At 48.7% G+C, this 8,121-nt stretch overlaps 1 long non-coding RNA gene across 1 annotated transcript; it reads right to left on the reverse strand.

The window, feature by feature from the left end:
• Positions 1–5,491: 5,491 nt before the first annotated feature.
• On the reverse strand, positions 5,492–7,331 carry LOC142922991 (uncharacterized). Its single transcript, XR_012940457.1, has 2 exons — positions 7,199–7,331; positions 5,492–6,322 (listed from the first exon to the last, which is right to left on the reverse strand). It is a non-coding gene; the product is annotated as an uncharacterized LOC142922991 (long non-coding RNA).
• Positions 7,332–8,121: the final 790 nt, after the last annotated feature.

Genomic DNA, 8,121 nt, shown 5'->3' on the forward strand with positions numbered 1-8,121 from the left:
AAGCGAGATGGTAGGGACGATATAGGAGAACATTGGGAGGGGAATGAGATGATGGGAGAGGCAAACAGGAGCGTGTCCATGGTGGAACTTGAAGACAGCAAAGGGGATATTGTGCTTGATGCAGAAATTAATCGGATACCAGTGGAGGGATCAAACACGATCACAGCTTTACCAATTAAAAACCAGGCAACAGAAACAAACATGAGTACAGTATTCCCAAAGACAAGACTGTCACACTATATAAAGTCCCACTCATTTCATGGATCGTTATTAAACAAAGGTGTCGCTTTAATCGACATTGTGAACTCGGGATGTTACGGGACAATGAGTCCCATAGGCAATGCCACGGGCTGAAGGGCACAGTGGGGGCTATCACTCCCTCGACTGACTGTGCGCGAGTAACAGACTTCAGCCTCTATTGACGATCTCTGTGAACAGGGAGGTGGAAGCCAATAGAGTTCATGTCAACAACAAAAACCGTGACCTTTAAAGAGACAATGCTCCTGTTAAAATACTATTGACAGTACATTACCATTTTTACATGCTTCAGAGTACTATACCGATTTTAGAAGCAGCGTTGCTTTGTAGATTGATTTTGTTACTGATGGAGATAGTAAAAAAAGCATGTGGCAAGATGAGACGTTCATTCGAATGTCCTAGCCCCTTGGCATAGCCCCTAGGCTCGAGCACAAGACACTGATACTATTTTACTCAACACCCACCTCTATAACCCCCCTAATCGCTCCCCCTCAATCCCGCTATGTCCCCCTCCCCCCATAGCGATGTTATTTATCTTCCAAAAAAACTTCTTCGATAACACCGCTTTGAAATGAAATGTTTATAGTAAGAGACGATTCAGGCAATGGCCCTTTTGTCACAGCACTTCAGTCTCCTCGACTTGTGACATCGGCACCACCCATGAGGAGGCCGCATTTGTTGCACTCCAAGATGGCTTGGTGAACGCCCCTCCCTGCCACTACCCCGACTTTTCCTTGCCGTTTGTCCTTGATACAGATGCTAGTAACACTGGCATTGGAGCTGTTCTGTTTCAAGTTGTCAATGGCGTCGAGAGTGTTATCGCATAAGGAAGCAGAGTGCTGTCTCCGGCTGAACAGCGGTACTGTGTCACACGCTGATAACTGTTAGCTATCGTGTTTTTCTTGCAACAGTATCTTCCATATTTGTATGGGAGAGACTTTGAGATGCGCTCGGACCACGCGGCGCTGCAGTACGCGCTGCAGGTTGACCAGCCATCTGGCGAACTTTCATGCTGGTTGGAGGTCCTCCAGGACTACTCTTTTCAGGTTACCTATCGCAAAGGCTCCCATCACACGAACGCGGACGCCCTGTCGCGATTACCCACGAACGAGAGTTGCGCAAGTTTTTCGGGCTCCGGTCGCTGTAAGCCGCGCAACGAAAACTCGCCCCCTACCCTTACGGCATCGGCCGAGGTTGTAACATCTGAGGGGGCTGGGGATCCAGTGGCGCGTGATGCTGTCATTGGATTGGACCACAACGAATGGGGGTGCCTCCAGGTTGAGGACGCTTCCCTGCTTAAATTGCGATGCCGTGTCAAAGAGACTGATGGGGGCGAGGATCGATGGGGTGTCGCCTCTTTCATTCTCAGAGGCGGATTGCTCATGCATTGGGGCGGAGAGATGCGATGTTCCAACATTATTGTGCCCACCGCCCTGCGGAGTAAGGTCATTTGGGTGGTGCACGAGCGTCTGTTGCACTTGGGTGTGCATAAACTAGCATTGGCCACACGTAAGTCGGATTTCTTCTGGCCTGGCATGGCTGAGGATGCTGCCAATTTGTTGAAGGGGTGTGTGCAGTGCACGCGGTAGAAGCCGCTTGTGGGAATAAATATTTTCTGGTGGGAGTCGAGTATTTCTCATGATGGCCTGTGGCCTGGCCGCTTCCCAAACAGTTGGCGGCAAAGATCACTGAGGCATTCCTCAATGGCTACGTAATTGTAGTGGCATGGTTGAACATGATCGCCACTAATCATAGCCGTCAGTACTAGCTTGTGTCAGTAGGGAGCAGAGGGGAGGCTGAACCCGCTGGATTAATGATGACGGGCCGTTGGCCAAGGCAATCCCTGGGGGAGCATCGTGACCAACGGTCGGGACCCCAGATCCCGGGAAGGGGGCTGGGGAGATGATGTCATTCTCCAGACCCTCGGAGACGGTCCTAGAAGGAAGGCGTGGCCAGGGGCGGAGTGAGCCAGGAGCCTATATATGTCAGGTCCCTGAGCGGTCCCAGCAGTTGTTGTCCGGCCGAAGACTGAAGAGCATCCTGGAGCCCTGAAGAGAAGAGCCCAATGGGCAGAGCAGAACCCCTGGCTAGGGTCGGCTCGAGCTTATACCAGTGAAAGCTCCAGCTGATAACCCGTGAAGACTCAAGGGAAGACTCAAGCCCCAGCAGTATAGATGCCGTGATAGCCAGTGAGAGGCAAGCTAGTCTGGAGGGACTACCTCCATAGAGTATCGGGTGAAAGGGGCCATTACCCCATTGTGTAATAACCTGTTAATGTTATAATAAATGTGTTGCCTCAGAGTAAGCTTCCTCCAGTTTATTACCCACTACATTATGGACAAGAGTGCTCCCGAACGTCTTCTGAACAATCAGGGCAAAACATTTTCTTCAAAATTATTGCAAGAGGTGTGCGTTAGTTGTGAACCAAGAAAGTACGCATGTCACCGCACAATCCGCAGACGGATGGTATGGTTGAGGTGGCTGCACAGGACTCTGACCTCCATGTTGAGTCATCAGGTCAGCGAGAACACGACCCCCTGATTCATGTTCAGTTACAAGCCGCACCCAACAAGGCAAAATCTTAAATCTCTGACTCCGTGTGCTGCGAAGTGCGGGAGACTTCCAGGGTAAATTCTGATTTGTGCCGATTGGCCAATGAATGGCTGAGGGGCTTCCGTACTTCAGTGCAACCAAGCTCTGGGGACAGAGCTTGGTTGCACTGTCCACAGGTACCGTTGGGTACATCGCCCAATTTGCTCAAACCCTGGAGAGGGCTGGTTGATGTGATTCGGGTCATTCGACTGCAGTGTGTCCAGATCCGCTTGGGGCGGCGGAGTTGGTTTGTACACTCCTCTTGCCCTAAGCCCTTTATTGCTCCCTGTGAGTTTGTTCCATCTCCACACTGTGGGCGCCGAGGGACAGATGTGTCCGGCGAGCTGGCATGTGTGCACGTTGAGGTTGGTCCTCAGCGGAGTCGTGTGCTTCCTCCCTCAGGTGCCGCGCGCCTGATGTCCCCCAAGCCGCCGCCTGCGCTGTCTTCACTTGATTCGGGAGAGGAAAACCCGTCGACCCGGCCTACTGCTCTTCGACTGGACAGTTGCATATTCCCCCTGGGACCTCCAGAGAGAGTGAGCCCACCTCCACTGGAGACCCAGCCACGAGGACTCGCTCAAAAACTCTTCGGATTTTGTGACACCCATGCACACACACTCCCACACCATCAGTTGCTTGTCACACTCAGTAGGCCATATCGGTTATTGGCTGAACCTAGCCTTTGTTGTGCTTATGGGTATTGTTACACAGTGAGGATGGGAGTTGTTGGTGATGGAGGGGATTCCGTGCATTCGCGTTTTATACTTTCTCGTGTTGTTCTGTACATTTGTAGCTAGTGTATATATTGTATAGGTGGGCTTGGGTATTTATATGCTATTTGTTATTGTTAATTATTGAGGCACACATAGCGTTTAGTCACTTTTACTCGCTTTTTATCACCTTATTCACTTAAGCAACCATTGGAAAGATGTTCTAAATCATACCAAACATTAAACTAATTTTCAATGGTATTTATCCAAATAGTGATATACCAAACTTTCATAGAAGCTTATTTCACTTCACACCTACATTTGTAAACTCCCGCCCCGTGCCGGTCCTCTACGTTCCACTTAACACCCCCTCCCCCCCCGTGCCGGTCCTCTTGTGCGTTACGGTCATTTTATGCTAATTCCTTTGTCAAAGTATTTTGTTTCCTCCCACACAGCTTAAAAGGACGCGACCTGGGCTGGACTGTCTTCACTCCAACGCTGTCCTCATGACAGTACGGTCCCCTTCACCTGATGAAGGCCACTTGTGTTGTGGCCGAAACGTCATGAATTTTGTTTTTATTTTTTACCTACGTGACTTTACCGAATAGAACCAAAGAGTATGGATCCTTGCAGTCACGAAAGCTTCAAATCTAGAACTTATTCACTTGGTTAGTTTTAAGGGGGAGTTGACAGCCAGGACGGCTGAATGCTACGAATGGGGGGGGGAGGGGGGTAATGTAGTGACATCGGGAATGCCACTGTGTAGTGCCGGCCTGAGAGGCACGGCGTGCGATGTAATTACATCACCGACACCCCATATATGTGGGTGTAGTACCAGCCTTAGTGGGGCTTGATGAGCGCTGAGTCATGGCGCTGAGTGGCACCACGTGTGGCGTGCAGTGCTGTTCTCTATAGGAGGGGTGTGAAAGTGTCAGCCATGAATGAGGTTAATGTGGGCCATTGCACTTTGTTTGACCCTGGAAGGTACATGACGGGTAAATTCTACACAGGGGCCACAAGTTGGGGTTAGTGGGTAGTCACGTGTCAGGGCGAGATCTTGCAATAGGAATCGAGAAGGTAGTTGTGGCCAAGGGCGGAGCCGGCCACGACTGGTAAGCATATAAACCGGGTCCCCAGAGGGACCGGGGTTCAGCTTTGCTGTTGTCTTCTGAAAGATCTACATTCAACGTCCGTGAAGAGTCACCAACACATGGGCAGGACTCAAGCTGGAGTCCTGCTCGTTGTAGCTATCCCAGAGTGTTAGTGCAGATAGCCTGGTGGTTCACCACCATAGGTTGTTATCTGGTAAAAGGGAAGTTACCCCTTCGTGTTGGTATAAATAAATTTGTTGCCTCCAAAGAGAATGTCTGCGACTCAATTGAACCGACTACACAATGGTGCAAAGGTCAGTAAAGTGACCGAGGCCACCAGGTGCTGTACCAGTATACCACATCAGATTAACAAGGGGCTCAGTGGTGGCAACAAGTTATCCCCTTCACCTGGAATGCAGGAGGTCGTGGGTTCGATTCCAACCCCAACGCCTGGATATTTGGAGTTTGCATATTCTCCCCGTGGTGGCGTGGGTTTTTCTCTGGATCCTCGAGTTTTTTTCCCTCCACATTTAGAAATATGCGTTTACAGTATTTGGCTGCTACAAATTTCCACGTGATAAGCCACTTCGTTGAGCTATGATTTGTGGCCAGGTTGCTTTTGAAAAATAGCTATATAGCTCAGTGGTCCTTACTTGGTACAATAAAATAAAAATCTGCCGATTCCTGGAGTTATACTATAGGAAGGCCTGGGTACCCAAGGGACCAGGTTACACCATTTGTCAGTTCAATGAAAAATCGACAAACAATAAATCCAACAAACACACCCAGTGCTGAAATGCACTGAAAAACAGTAAATGTACCAGAATGAAGCAGTACACATCTTGTCAAGTTGTATTTATACAACAAAGATAACTAAAGAAAAATAACCAAATCCACAATTAGATGTGGATGTGATAATAAAGTAAAGCCCTTCTGGATAATGGACACCCTATGCCCTGTCGGTCGTGTTGATTTTTTACCATATTTCACCACGCCGACTAGTGCGGGTTGGTGAAGCGAGGGGGGCAGAACTGATTCATTTGTCACTCGCCTCTGGATTTAGTCCATGGGTGTGTAGTGATGTGCGCTAAACACTGTGCAATTGGACGACCCCACATGCCCTGGGCACCCTTTCGCATGAGATATTCAAACTCAATCTATTTTGCAGGTGAAATATTTCTGAAATAAAAATGCAATGAAGGAAAACAGAGAAACTGCCATGACACGGTGCACAGGTGTGAATTAATATATTATAATAATCAGTCACACGACTGACCATACAAGGCAAGCACACCATGGTGGTGCTCGCTTCATCCACCCAGCAACACACTTCAGCGCAATTGTTTCCCAGCGCCTATCTCGTGACTCGGTATGGGAATCGCTGCGGCGGTGTCCGCTCGTGCAGCTCCATGCGACCCACAGCAGACGAGCGCTCCCTATAGAGGATCCACGGTCGCGCGTCGTCTATGCCTACAGCACGAGCTCCGACACAAACATCCCCCATGGAGCTCCACAGACTGGTGGGGCAAGTGCTGTTATTGAGCTCCTATGAATGAAGCAGTACACATCTATGAAGGCCGCTGTGAAGTGTCGAGTCGCCCCGCGTCTCTCGCCCCTGACGCGGCCCAGTTCCCCGTGTAGCCTCCTCTGCTGTGCTCTCAGCCTCTGGCCCTTACGCAGCAGAAAGGAGAGGGGTGGAGGGGTGACGGGAGGAGTGAAAGGAGCGTTGAGGGGAGGGTTGGGGGGAGGATCGGTGGGAGGGGTGGGAGGGGTGGGGTGGGGTGGGTGGGGTGGGGTGGGTGGGGTGGGGTGGGTGGGGTGGGTGGGGTGGGGTGGGTGGGGTGGGGTGCCCCTTGCTTTCTTCGGCCCCTCCCCCCACCTCTGCTACTTATTTTAAGCCTCTGTCTGTTCATCCATCCGGCCCCTTTTTTCTTGCTTCTCTGTCCATCTTTCCTCTTCTTACCTCTTGTGTCCCTGTATATGTATTTCTGCTATCTTATACCTCGTATTTGTTCACTCTGTCTATGCTGGTATGTTCAACCCAGAGGATGAACACGAAATTTAACACTCTTCTGAAATTCGTGGTCTGCCAGGCAAGTGTCTAACTGTGTCGTTGGCCGACTGGTATTGCATCACGTAAAATTTTCTTAGGTTTTTTGAATTCTCGTCTCTCATCTTCTTGTTGTATTTACCTCCGTGCAGTTTAACACTCTCTATGTGTTGCGTTGATGTCACCTTATGTGCTATTTGTTTTTACACCTGATGAAGATCGCTTGTGTTGCGGTCGAAACGTCGTGCTTGATTTATTTTAATATAATTTTATGGTATTTCTACATATGTGACTTTACCGAAAAAAACAATGAGTTAATCAATGGTTCTCTGTGTGAGTGAGTCTATGTGTCTCCATGTGAGTGAGCCTATGGCTCTGTGTCAGTGAGACTTTGGCTCTCTGTGTGAGTGCACTCTGTGAGTGAGTCTATGGCTCTCTGTGGGAGTAAGTGGGTCTCTAAGGCCACCACCATCTTGCTCCCTGCCCAGTGCGTCCACCTGGTTGAGCTGCAGAAGTCTATTGTCCACCACTCCAGACTGCACAGATATCCGACGTCCACCTCCAGCACAGACACCAGCAGATTCTTAAACCTGGTGGTGGAAGGACACGAGAGGGGTAATAGTCAACCACCATTACCACCATCAATACCACCATTACAACCACCAAAATCACCGCTATCGTTAACACCACCATCAATATCACCACCTCCACCACAACAATCACAATCAAAATTACAATCACAATACTCTTTGGTTCTTTCGGTAAAGTCACGTAGGTAGAAAAAATAATAGATCACGACGTTTCGATCGCAACACAAGCAACCATCATCAGGTAAAAAAATATAGCGAGAAAGCTGCTGAAACACGAAGTTATATTGGCTTGAGATAAGCTCAGCCCAAGAGTAAGTGGGCGGGGCTAGAGGTAGAATTTGCATGTAAATACAACACCACATCGTGGAAAAGGAAAGAGAGACACAGACACCGAGAGACATCCACACACAGAGAGAGGCATACACAAAGAGACACACGAAAGACGCATACAAAGAAAAACACACCGGCAGAGAGAGACACCCACACAGACAGATGCAGAGAGAGATAGACAGAGCGAATTACATAATTGCCCATGAATTACTATGGTGTGACAATGCCAATTACCAATGTCAAAGGGAACATCAATGAATGGTAAATGTGGGGTAATATCCCCAGAAGAGCATGTAGACTACATTAAAAAATAAAATAATCAATCAATATAATATCACATATGGGTTCAGTTTAAAGTTTACTTATGAAAAATAATACTGAAATAATTGTGCTCCATAGGTTATCTTAATGGTAAAGTTACATAAACATCACGGAATCACTTAAGCTGACCATTTAAAAAGACATTAATTGCAAGATGTTGAGCAAAGGAAATTATTTGG

Source organism: Petromyzon marinus, unplaced genomic scaffold, assembly GCF_048934315.1.
Source record: "Petromyzon marinus isolate PM22_M1 ecotype Great Lakes invasive population unplaced genomic scaffold, UKy_Petmar_22M1.pri1.0 PM_Scaffold_24, whole genome shotgun sequence".
Classification (NCBI taxonomy): domain Eukaryota; kingdom Metazoa; phylum Chordata; class Hyperoartia; order Petromyzontiformes; family Petromyzontidae; genus Petromyzon; species Petromyzon marinus.